This window comes from Somniosus microcephalus, chromosome 5 (assembly GCF_052327205.1).
Source record: "Somniosus microcephalus isolate GS21.2 chromosome 5, FLI_Smic_1.0, whole genome shotgun sequence".
Taxonomy (NCBI): domain Eukaryota; kingdom Metazoa; phylum Chordata; class Chondrichthyes; order Squaliformes; family Somniosidae; genus Somniosus; species Somniosus microcephalus.
The window spans coordinates 55,523,099-55,535,869 of record NC_140991.1 but is presented as its reverse complement, the minus strand read 5'-3'; the positions used below and the strand labels follow the sequence as shown (position 1 = coordinate 55,535,869).

At 43.2% G+C, this 12,771-nt stretch overlaps 1 protein-coding gene across 6 annotated transcripts in view; it reads right to left on the bottom strand.

The window, feature by feature from the left end:
• The window catches only part of LOC147117045 (partitioning defective 3 homolog), an 862,692-nt gene that overhangs the window by 409,756 nt on the left and 440,165 nt on the right, over window positions 1-12,771 (bottom strand). The gene's annotated exons all lie outside the window — the stretch shown is intronic.

The following is a 12,771-nucleotide window of genomic DNA, read 5'->3' as shown; positions in this document are numbered from 1 at the left end:
GTAAAGACACAAAGGATGGCTCTAGATGAAGTGTGAAATACGCTGGCAGAATAAAAGACAGCTGCCATGTGGGAGAGAAAAAAAAGGTGTCTGCTTACATGCCTGTTACACGCATCAGTGGAGCAGTTCTCTTTTAGCAGAGAGCCATGCTGAGATAGGTCTGCAGCAGGTTGCTCCATAACGGCAAAAGTTTGCCATTCCCCCTCAGAAATAGGAAGAAAAGCACACAAAACTGCAAATATCCTCTGATGGCTCATCTGCCTCGACCACAGGGATGCCCCAGGTTCACTCTCGCATCTCTGCCGAGTTAGGTGGTCACAGCTGAACTGGTGGTGTAACATTAGATTTGGCATTAAGGAAGAGATAAATCGGCCAGGATTTCTGCTCCCAATCACAATCCCGTAAAGCCTGCTGGAAATGCACGAGGACATTGATTGGGGACAGAAGAGGTTAGATTGTTGCCCACCAGTCGATTAGCCTGTTGACACTCACTCACTTAGGCAAGGCAGTGGAGAGCAAATCGTACCCCAGCAAGAGATAACTTCTTTAGGATAGGAGACTGAAAAAAGTTAAAGGGGAAAACACGAAAAAAAAAAATTCATATTGGAATATTTTACATTTAATGCAGGCTCCTCAATGTACTGTCCCATTTTAAGTTTGCACTCATCCAGGTAACAGAATGGCAATTCTGGTCGTAACCAAAGGATCGTCAGGACAGCTAACTTGGATTTTTGGCAAATCCACCATGCAGTTTCATCAATCTGACACCAAGTTCCACCTCTGTTCACTACCCCACTCTCCCCCTCAAAACACACAAGTTGAGGAACAGCAACATTAACACACATGGCTTTTAAAGACACTCAAGTGGAGGACTTACCACTAAATTTAGAAAAACAACTCAGTTCCACATCGTATCTATAGTGACAAATCTATTCATCAATGTATATTTAATGCAATCAAACTAAATAACTGATTCATCAAGCTAATTATAATTAAATTCATCACCATCCAAACCAATTCACAGTATGACGACACACTGCTTTCACACACATCCAATTGACCAGTTAAAAAGCAGCATTGCCAGGCTGGAGAGCAGGTCGTCTGCTCACATTCTTGACATCTTGCAGAAGCAGTCCCAAAATGGGCGGGGACGGAGAAGTTGATTGTGAGGGGGGGGAGGGCGGTGGGGGAGAAGAAAAAGAAATGGAAGAGACAAATTCTGATCTTCTCTTTCCCGCCCCCCCGCCCCTTGGGATTTCCCATGATAGATATTCTTTGCTACCTCAAAGATGAATGCAATGCTTTGAAATTTAAGAACACTAAAAATGCACCAAAGAACATATTAAATTTGCAGCAAACTCGCACATCCAAGTGTTTGGAATACAGGAACATCTAGATTGCTCGACAAATGTCCCTGAAAATACATCTTAAAAGAAATTATTCTTTCAGATTTAATAAAAAGTGATTTCACTTAGCCCTGAGTATATCTCATCATCAATTTCAGTGTTTCTCCCTTTTTCAAAAATAAAAAAAGCATTAATCGTGTTGGTCTCCATTTACCCTGGATCAGATACAGTGATGCACACTACAGTGAGCCTGTTGCAGCTGTCCCCATACCACCTGATAACTCAGACAGTCAGTAATAGGCAGTTTCAGCTTCCTAGACTGGAACAAGTTAAAATTAATGAGCCTCACAGATGGCCTGGAAAGACTCAATTTTTACAACTAATTTAATATTTTTTAAAACCAAGACCTTTTAAGAACGACTGTGATAATGATTCAATCACAAATGTAATCTGGGCAGAATAAAGTTAGCATTTTATTTGCTGTCAGCCATATTCACTCACTGATACAGCTTTCCATCTGAAATGCTTGTTTCATACTTCAAGCGCATGCCATGTTTTTCCACCGCATCCCACATATGAATCTATGCCATAAAATATTAATTCTGCAAAAGATTAGTCACGCATAAATAAACCCAGAAGTATTTACTGCATAAAAATTTAAATGCCCAATGGAATTTCTTTCAGACAAATTACAACGAGATTTTTCAAAACTGGGTTTTCACGAGACACTGAGGCTGGGGAATAGAGAATTGTACAACATACTGCATCTTCGGAAGGGACAGCCCCTCCAGTTTTTGTAACAATTGGAGCAGGAACACAAAGGCCATTTCAGGGCTGGATTCATCAAAGTGTGCAGAGACAGCAAGCTCACAAATTAGTGGTATATTTTTGTCAGGAATGCTTTTGATGACAAATAGGATGTGTTATGGAAGTTATCAATCAAAAGATTGATTTCAGCTGCTTTCCCTAGAACACTGACCCAGATATATTCCACAATATTACTTCATTTCTTTTTGGTGGAAGATTTCATTGACATTTTTTTTTTGTTTACCTCCTGGTCAGAAGTTATGTTTGCCCAAGTGCCCAATTTATACTCATTTTAAGCTTTTCTGCTTTGTGGGTGACGCCTTCGATTTTTGAAAGAAACTTGGTCTTGAGTTATTGATACAGAGTTTATATATTCCCAGCATCTGTGCCTGTGTTGATGTATGCAATGGTCCTAAACTTTGAAGTGCAGAGATGGATTCCATTAAATTAGTTCTCACTACACTGTGGTCTCTGAAGTTAGACAACAAGATGACCACTTTAAAAATGATTTGGTGGCTCCTGTAAACTGCAATTAAGCTGGACAGCAAGACACGTCACATTGTCGCGATAACATCCAACCAGACTGCCCTGTCTGCAAGGAGATGACAATACCAACCTCGAGGGAGAGACAACAGGATTGGAATATACACTTTCTTTAACAAAAATGCAAAAGGTTGTCTCTGGAAGAACCTTTAGGGGGAGAAATTCGGTATCGCCCCATTTGGAGCGCAATTATCGGCCAGGCGCAAAGTTTAGTGCCTGGCGGTAATTATCGCCTCTGACTGCAAACTTGGCTTCTATCACTCCTGGAGCTGATTGGAGCGCTAAATCAGGCGCGACACACCTCTCTTAAGGTGCTAACACTGAGGAGCGAGGCGCTACCTCAGAGCACTGGCGAAGCTCATGTGATGTCAGTCAACAATGGAACACAGACACACTGGCATCGGCCAGTTCTTAAAGGGGAGGGTCGATCTTGCTCTCCATCCAGACCCTGCTCATTGCAGCCTTGAATCTCGGCCTGGAGAGACCTGTACATCAAATCTGCTGGAAAGAACAATGGAGAGGCCCAGGCAAAGAGCTCAGAGTGCAGCCCCCATAATCTCTTCTAAGTTGATGCAAGGAAGGTCAAATCAAAATGAACCTGCAAAGTGCTGCTCAGTACCCAAAACTCCTTCACACAGTGTTGAATCTCTTCAGAAGTCTCTCTCTCTCTCTCTCTCTGAATGCGTGGTGCAAAAATGTCGGCAACAAAAAAAGTCAGGAAGCAGCCGCCTTTAAATAGCGCTCCCCCAGTCCCTTCCCGACTGCAAAACGTTCCCCTCAACCTGTCATTGCTAGCGGCAGGTGGTAAAGGCAGGGGGGCACTACTCAATATCTGGTCCGGGGCGTTGCACGCTTGACTAACGTTACGATCTGCGGGCGCGGGAGATCGTGGTGGTAGTGTTTAGCGCCGCCGCAATATGTCTGGTCAATTCCACGAGCGGTGCAAACATTGCCGCGCCCAGGCGCTAGTTGCTTTGCGCCCCATTAGCGGCCTCTTAGGGCGCTAACGGGAGGCGCAAAGCAACCGAATTTCCCCCCCTTAGAGTCCAGGCAGATTACAATGCATTTTGTAAAAATCCCATTCCAAAACTGTTCTTGGGCCTTCTAAAGTCAAGCAAAATTCTCTGCAGAGCTACAAGGCAATATTGGGATATTTGCACAAAAATGTTGTAATTGCTTTAATTGTACAGCAACAATTTCTAATCTGTATTAGGTGAAAATGGATTTTTAGGGCAACCTTTTCAGTACTTTGGAGCCTCAATTTAGTTTGGTTGAGTAAACTGACTTGCCTGTTAAAAATAAAACCATGGCTTCACTTTAGCATGTTATATTTCTATTCAAATTGATTTTTTATCATCAAACCACGTGATGGGTGGTTGAAAAGGTCAGGTGACAGCAGACAGATTTGACAATTTATTTCTTCGGCATATAATGCAGAAACACTGGAAGATTTTGATGGAGGTGTCAACACACATGGAAAGCAATTGACCAACCTTTGCTTCACTCCTTGACTGAATCAGAACCTGAATGTCAAGACCTAATTATATGAGCTCACCACACCTAAATTCTTTTTCTAACTCTGCTTCATTGTTTCTCCTGTATACATGGGTTACCCTTAGTTCCAATGTGAGCTTTCAGGTCTCAAAACTTTCTTCTGAACACCCTGCTTTGTCGCACAATTTGGTATCACACTTTGCACTCCACTTGGAGTACCTTTACCAAGGGCTTTAAATTGAACATTTAATTGGTAGTAGATATGGAAGTCACTAAGTGGAAAGTGAAAGTCGGTTAGGGGCCTCCGGCTTCTTCACCAAAGCCCATACAATCCATTACATGGTTCTACAGCTAGTACTCGTGAATTGTACAGCATCTGGAAATATAGAAATAGTGGCATCAAGAGACAGACTTGCAATGTGTGCAGAATGCATGACATGGGATATCCCAGATCTGGAAAGTATTTAGGAGGAGTACATATGCACAAAGTATCACAGAGTTGTGTTGCCCGAATAGAGAACTGCTGAGCTGGAAGATCAGCTGCATGTAATGTGCAACATATGCAAGGAGGGAAATTTTCTGGAGATATGTTCCAGTAGGTAGTCATCCCACAGATAGAGGGGAATACTAAAGCAGGAGAAAGGAAATGGATGACCTCTCTTGAGGTTGTGTATTAAAGAAAAAAGATTTGCATTTATATAGCGCCTTTCACGGCCGCCGGACGCCCCAAAACGCTTTACAGCCAATAAAGTGGAGTCACTGTTGTAATGTAGGAAATGCGGCAGCCAATTTGCGCTCAGCAAGCTCCCACAAACAGCAATGTGATAATTGTAGTGTATGTACCCGTCTACCTTTAAGAGAACTATTGTATGTAACCGTTCACCTTTAAGAGAACTATTTTAGGTGTGGCACTACTTTGTTTGGCTTCTGTATACGGTAATACCGACGGTGACCACACCAGTATATAAGTGTTGTGCCAGGAGTTATTGGGCAGATTCGCCCTGACCTTCGAATAGTAAAGTCCTGTTTTAAGTTACTCTTGGAGTCTGTGTAATTAATTAACTAAACAACCCACGGACTTTACAATAATGACCAGATAATCTGTTTTTGTTCTGCTGATTGAGGGATTAATATTGGCCAGGACACTGGGAATAACTCCCCTGCTCTTCTTCGAAATAGTGCCATGAGATCGGAGAGGGCAGACAGGGCCTCGGTTTAACGTTTCATTCAAAAGTCGGCACCTCCGACAGTGTAGCACTCCCTCTGTACTGCACTGGAGTGTCAGCCTAGTTTTTTTTTTTTAAATGTGCTCAAGTCCCTGGAGTAGGACTTGAACCCATGACCTTCTGACTCAGAAGCAAGGGTGCTACCAACTGAGCCACTGGCTGTCACTGAGAATACAGGAAAACTTTGCGGATCTGGATTTGCCAAGTGGGTGTACAGTTCTTGATGCCCATGATGAAAACAAGGATTGGGCACCGAGCAGGGTAATTTTTTAAAAATTTGTTCATGGGATGTGGGCGTTGCTGGCAAGGGCAGCATTTATTGCTCATCCCTAGTTGCCCTCATATACTTCAAAGTCAGGGTGGTGTGTAACTTGGAGGTGGCAGCGCTCCCATGCGCCTGCTGCCCTTGTCCTTCTAGGTAGTAGAGGTCACGGGTTTGGGAGGTGCTGCCGAAGGAGCCTTGGCGAGTTGCTGCAGTGCATCTTGTAGATGGTACACACTGCAGCCACGGTATGCCGGTGGTGGAGGGAGTGAATGTTTAATGTGGTGGATGGGGTGCCAATCAAGCAGGCTGCTTTGTCCTGGATGGTGTCGAGCTTTTTGAGTGTTGTTGGAGCTGCTCTCATCCAGGCAAGTGGAAAGTATTCCATCACACTCCTGACTTGTGTCTTGTATATCGTAGAAAGGCTTTGGGGAGTCAGGAGGTGAGACACTCGCCACTAAATACCCAGCCTCTGACCTGCTCTTTTTGCCACAGTATTTATGTGGCTGGTCCAGTTTAGTTTCTAGTCAATGGTGACCGCCCCCAGGATATTGATGGTGGGGGATTCAGCGATGGTAATGCCGTTGAATGTCAAGGGGCGGTAATTAGACTCTCGCTTGTCGGAGATAGTCATTGCCTGGCACTTGTGTGGCGCAACTGTTACCTGCCACTTATCAGCCCAAGCCTGAATGTCATCCAGGTCTTGCTGCATGCAGGCATGGACTGCTTCATTATCTGAGGAGTTGCGAATGGCACTGAACACTGTAATCGTCAGCGAACATCCCCATTTCTGACCTTATGTTGGAGGGAAGGTCATTGATGAAGCAGCTGAAGATGGTTAGGCCTAGGACACTGCCCTGAGCAAAATCATGACAACGTAAAGCAAGCGATTACCCATTGGGGAGTGTGACAGTTCCAGGAGAACAAGCTGTTCCTGGGACTAGGGACAGGGTCACTGGCAAGGCTTGGAAGCTAAGCAGAGCCAGGCCTGGTTAGTACCTGGAGGGGTGACCATCAGGGAAGACCAGGTGCAGAAGGTCACGGAAAGAGCCCCGAGGAGGGGCGGTTGGTGAGAAGGTCATGGAAGGAGCCCCGGGAGGGGCGGCTGGTGAGCAGGCCCGGGCGTTGGGCTGAAGATTGTCGGACAGGAGGAATGGTGGAAATGGAATGGCGGCGCGCACAGACGCAGCGGCTTTGCTTCTCCCAGGACGGTGCTATTTACGTTTAATGTTAATGTTAATGTTATTTGTACTGGACTCATGGGAGCTTGCAAAATCACATTTCGCAATGACAATAAAGTTGAATGTTAAATAGTGGGAAATTCCATTTTTGTCACTGTGGCATTGCACATAGGTGACCGGAGGACACATATTAACATAATCTTCACTACACACGTGTTTATAAACAAACAAAAAAGTGTTTGGTAAACTCGATGAAGCAGTACCCTATCAAATATTCTCAGAGTACTCGGCCCTGTTGCCTTATGGACACAGAACTATTCCAGTTCTTATAAAATGACCATTTACACATTCATGCCTTCTCCTTAAAGTTAATAATGAAACTGAGTAAAATAACTGCTTTCTTTAGAACTAAAATTTGTAAAAAGAAAATAATTTAATTGCATTTTTCCAGTTGCAAAGTCTAGGCAGAGATGTGGAACTTTTTAGCAAAAGCATAAACCGGTAAATGTAGACAGCAGGTTAACTAATATGTTGATAGATGGCATACCTGTATTTTTAGGACTTTTCTTTTGCTTCTGTGACATTGTGGTTCCTACTGTTAATGCTAAAATTAACTAATGTTCACAAATCTTTGACTTTGAAAGATTTGGGACAATTTTTTTTGAGTGAGTGTATTTTGTGAAGACACTGTCACACGGTACTTAGAAGAGAATACATTGGCTGTCAGTGTGGTTGAGCACACATGGAGAGCATAATGCTTTTTTGAGGTCATAATAATTTGCCATAGTTCCTGGAGTTTAGTTGCATCTGGGGGTCTCGCAGAGCTGGTTGTTAACTTTTCAGTGGGATTTAGGAACCCAATCAAGTAAACTTCGAACAGTTTCTGGGATTGTTCCAAAATGCCCCACTCGTGCCTTCTTGGTCGTGGAAACAATTCAGAAAGGAATGATACGAGAAGGGTGTACAACAACAACAACTTTCATTTAATCGAGCTTTAACGTCAAAAATAAGTCCAAAATTGATTCACCGAGGCATAATCAAAAAAAATGAACATTGAGCCGAATTATTAAATATTAGGAGGAGCAATCAAAAGGAGGAAATGAGGTAGACCAGTGGAGAGGCAAAGGGGTTTAGGAAGGGAATTCCAAAGAATGAAACCTAAACGGCTGAAGGCACAGCCATCAACGATGGGACAAAGGGAACGGGAGATTCGCAAGAGGCTGGAGGATCAGTGAGTTTGAGGCAGGTGGTTACAGAGATAGACGGTGACAATGCCATGAAGGTGTTTAAATGGGCAAGTAAATAAGAGAGAGAGATCAATATATTGCCACATTTTTTGTTTGTTTCTCTTCACAGTTTCACAGCAAAGACCCCAGTTTCTACCAAAACCCAGGCTGCAACCAGCCAATTTGAGTTCCATGCCAAGGGTCCAGATTGACTGGGCTTTCCCACCCTCCTTTTAAAAGGAAGCTTTTGCTTTCACTCTGCAAGGTTTTTTTCTTTATTCATTCCTGGGATGTGGGCATCGCTGGCAAGGTGGTGGTGAGCCGCCTTCTTGAACCACTGCAGTCCATATGGTGATGTTGACTGCTGGGCTGCCTTTTTTTAATTATTCATTTTATGGGATGTGGGCGTTGCTGGCAAGGCCAGCATTTATTGCCCATCCCTAATGCCCTTGAGAAGGTGGTAGTGAGCCGCCTTCTTGAACCGCTGCAGTCTGTGTGGTGAAGGTACTTCCACAATGCTGTTAGGGAGGGAGTTCCAGGATTTTGACCCAGAGACGATGAAGGAACGGCGATCTACTTCTAAGTCAGGATGGTGTGTGACTTGGAGGGGAACTTGGAGGTGGTGGTGTTCCCATGCGCCTGCTTCCCTTGTCCTTCTAGGCGGAAGAGGTCACGGGTTTTGGAAGGTGCTGCCGAAGAAGCCTTGGCGAGTTGCTGCAGTGCATCTTGTAGATGGTACACACTGCAGCCACGGTACGCCGGTAGTGGAGGGAGTGAATGTTTAAGGTGGTGGATGGGGTGCTTTGTTCTGGATGGTATCTCGCTTCTTGTGTGTAAGCCTGAGATTAGGAACCGAGCATCAAAGTAAACGTGGGTCCCTTACAGGCAGAGACAGGAGCAATTATAATGTGGAATAAGGAAATGGCAGAGACATTAAACAAATACTTTGTATCTGTCTTCACAGAAGGAGACACAAAAAGCATTACGGAAATAGTGGGAAACCAAAGGCCTAGTGAGAATAAGAAACTTAAATAAATTAGTATTAGTAAAGAAATAGTACTGGTGAAATTAATGGAACTAAAAGCAGACATATCCCCTGGACCTGATGGCTTACATCCTGGAGTTTTAAAAGAAGTGGCTACAGAGATAGTGAATGCATTGGTTTGATCTTCCAGGATTCCCTAGATTCTATAATGGTCCCCGCGGATTGAAAGGTAGCAAACATAACCCCGCTATTTAAGAAAGGAGGGAGAGAGAAAACAGGGAACTATAGAGCGCTTAACCTGACATCAGTAGCAGGGAAAATGCTAGAATCTATTATTAGGGACATGGTAACAGGACACTTAGAAAAATCATGATATGATTGGACAGAGTCAACACGGATTTACAAAAGGGAAATTGTGTTTGACAAATCTGTTAACGTTTTTTTGAGGTTGTAACTAGCAGGGTAGATAAGGGGGAACCAGTGGATGTGGTGTATTTGGATATTAAAAAAGCATTCGATAAGGTGCCACACAAGAGGTTATATCACAAAATTAGGGCTCAAGAGATTGGGAGTTATATAGTAGCATGGATTGAGGATTGGTTAATGGACAGAAAACAGAGTAGGAATAAACAAGTCATTTTCAGGTTGGCAGGCTGTAACTGGTGGGGTACCGCAAGGATCAGTGCTTGGGCCTCAGCTATTTACAATCTATATCAATGACTTAGACAAGGGGACCGAGTGTAATGTATCAAAATTTGCTGATAATACAAAGCTAGATGAGAAAATAAGTTGTGAGGAGAACGTAAAGAGGCTGCAAAGGGATATAGATAGGTTAAGTGAGTGGGCAAGAACATGGCAGATGGAAAATAATGTGGAGAAATGTGAAGTTATCCACTTTGGTAGGGAAAATAGAAAAGCAAAGTATCTTTTAAATGGTGAAAGATTAGGAAATGTTGTTATTCAGAGGGACCTGGGTGTCCTTGTGCAGGAATCACAGAAAGTTTTCATGCAGGTGCAGCAAGCAATTCAGAAAGCAAATGGCATGTTAGCCTTTATTGCAAAACGAGTGGAGTAAAGTAGTCTTAATGCCTGGAGTATTGTGTACAGTTTTGGTCTCCTTACCTAAGGAAGGATATACTTGCCTTAGAGGGAGTGCATCAAAGGTTCACTTGATTGATTCCTTGGGGAGGGGGGGGGGCCGGAGAGGGGGGAGACTGTCCTATGAGGAGAGATTGAGTAGACTAGGCCTATATTCCCTAAAGTATAGAAGAATGAGAGGTGATCTCATTGAAATGTATAAAATTCTTACAGGGCTTGACGGGGAGGATGTTTCCCCTGGCTGGGGAGTCTAAGACTAGACGTCATAGTTGCAGAATAAGGGGTTGGCCATTTAGGACTGAGATAGAGAAATTTCTTCACTCAGAGGGTGGTGAATCTTTGGAATTCCCTATCCCAGAGGGCTGTGGATGCTCAGTTGTTGAGTATATTCAAGACAGAGATCGATAGATTTTTGGATACTAAGGGAACCAAGGGATATGGGAATAGTGCGGAAAGGTGGCGTTGAATAGAAGATCAGCCATGATCTTATTGAATGGCGGAGCAGACTCGAAGGGCCAAATGACCGACTACTGCTCCTATTTATTATGTTCTTATCTTATCACAGGTAGAAACATGCAACCAACCACTCTCCAGCAGTGTCACCAGGTCTCTTGAGGCTTATAATTTGGAAAAAATCTTAAGCGACCACGAATGTGATTAAGAACAAAATATGTTGGCAGTTTATCAGATTATGCTTTGCAGTCGTGACAAATATTTGGACTTTGTTAGTACAACTCAAACTTAATGTCACATTTAGCACATTTAAGTGATGGAGTAATACTTCTTCTAGATGTGTGAATATGCACAGCTCAGAGCTCTTTAAAAGAACTGAGTGATGAAAGAGAAGATAATGTGACATTCAATTAAATTCTGATGAAGCATTTTCGGTATCTCATTTACACTGCAGAACTGCTTCCAGAAGAAGCAGTTCCACAATACTGTGCACTCATTTCAACATGGTGAGCCTGGCTGTGGTCATTTACGGTTTGCATCAACAGGACTTTTCCTTTGGAGACAAGGGGCAATATCATCATACGAGGTGTCATTGTGACTCTGGAGACGGGTATGCTGTCTTGTTTATGTTACCGCCTGAAGAAACAATGTAATACAAACAGGAGACAAGTAACAGGATCGGATCAAATACGATCTCATTGAATGGCGGAACAAGCTCGAGGGGCTGAATGGCCTACTCCTGTTCCTATGTTCGTAACTGCTTAAAGACAAGCACCCAGGTTTCCCCAACTGCACAGCAGCAAATTTATCCAGTGAGTGGCTGAGCAACCAAGAGGTCCTAGGCAAGATCCATGGTATGCACTGAATTAGTCAATGTGGCGCCTGTGTGAACCGCAAGGAGTCAACAACTTCAGAGAACGGGAGCGGCTAAGAATCATCAGAAAAGAGAGCCAGGCGGCAGCACAATATTTTCCTCTCTCGCCTAATGCGAGTTGATCTGAAGAAACTGAAGAATAATAGAATGAAAAGAAAGAGAAAAGGAAAGAAAAGAGAAAAGATGATAAAAGAATTGCATTTATATAGTGTCTTTCATGACATCAGAATGTCCCTAAGGGCTTTACAGCCAATCAAGTATTTTTGATGTGTAGCCATTGCTGTAATGAAGGGAAATGTGGCAGCCAATTTGTGCACAGCAAGGTCCCACAAACAGCAATGACCAGATAATCGATTTTAGTGATATTGGTTGAGGGATAAAGATTGGCCAGTACGCCGGGTAGATCTCCCCTGCTCTTCTTTGAAATAATGCTGTGGGATCGTTTACATTCAGCTGAGGGGGCAAACCGTGTTAAGTCTGTGGATTATTTAGTTAATTAAGACACAGACTAATGAGTAACAATAAAAACAGGTCTTTACTGGTTGGAGGTAGGGACTATACTGAATACAAGATTACTGCACAGTGCTTATATACCGGTGTGTTCACCCCCGGTATTACGTCTACAGCAGCCTGAGAAAGTAGTACATCTCTTAAGGTGGAACAGGCTTAAGCTCTCTTAAGGTGGAACAGGTTACATACACAACAAACCGGACCTCGATTTAACGTCTCATCCGAAAGAAATTAACAGCATGCATTTATATAGTGTCTTATCACATCCCTCAGAAATATCTCAAAGGGTTTCACACAACAAATTGCTTTGTTAGGAAAGCAGCAGCCATTTAGAGTACAGTCATGTCCCACGAACAGCATGGAGGTGAAAAACCACAGTTAATCTTATTTTAAGTGGTGTTGGCTGGGACACGAGAAAAACTCCCTGTTCTTCTTAGAATAGAACCATGGGATCTTTGGCACCTACTTGAAGCACTGGAACAAGCAGAGTGTACTTCAATTCAGCATCTCATCTGAAGAATGGCAACTCCAGCAATTCAGTGTTCAGTACTGCGCTAATGTTATGGCCTGGACTATGCGTTCAAGTTCTGGAGTTGAAAGCACAACCTTTGGACTCAAAAGCAATACAATGTGAAAAGAGGCAGATTCGACCTTCTCAATCTTAAATTTATAAAACTTTTTTTTTTTTTTACTGTAAGCAGTTTTAAAAAAATATATTAATGTCCTGCCACACATCTATTTCAGGAGGAATAGCAGCAATATTTTT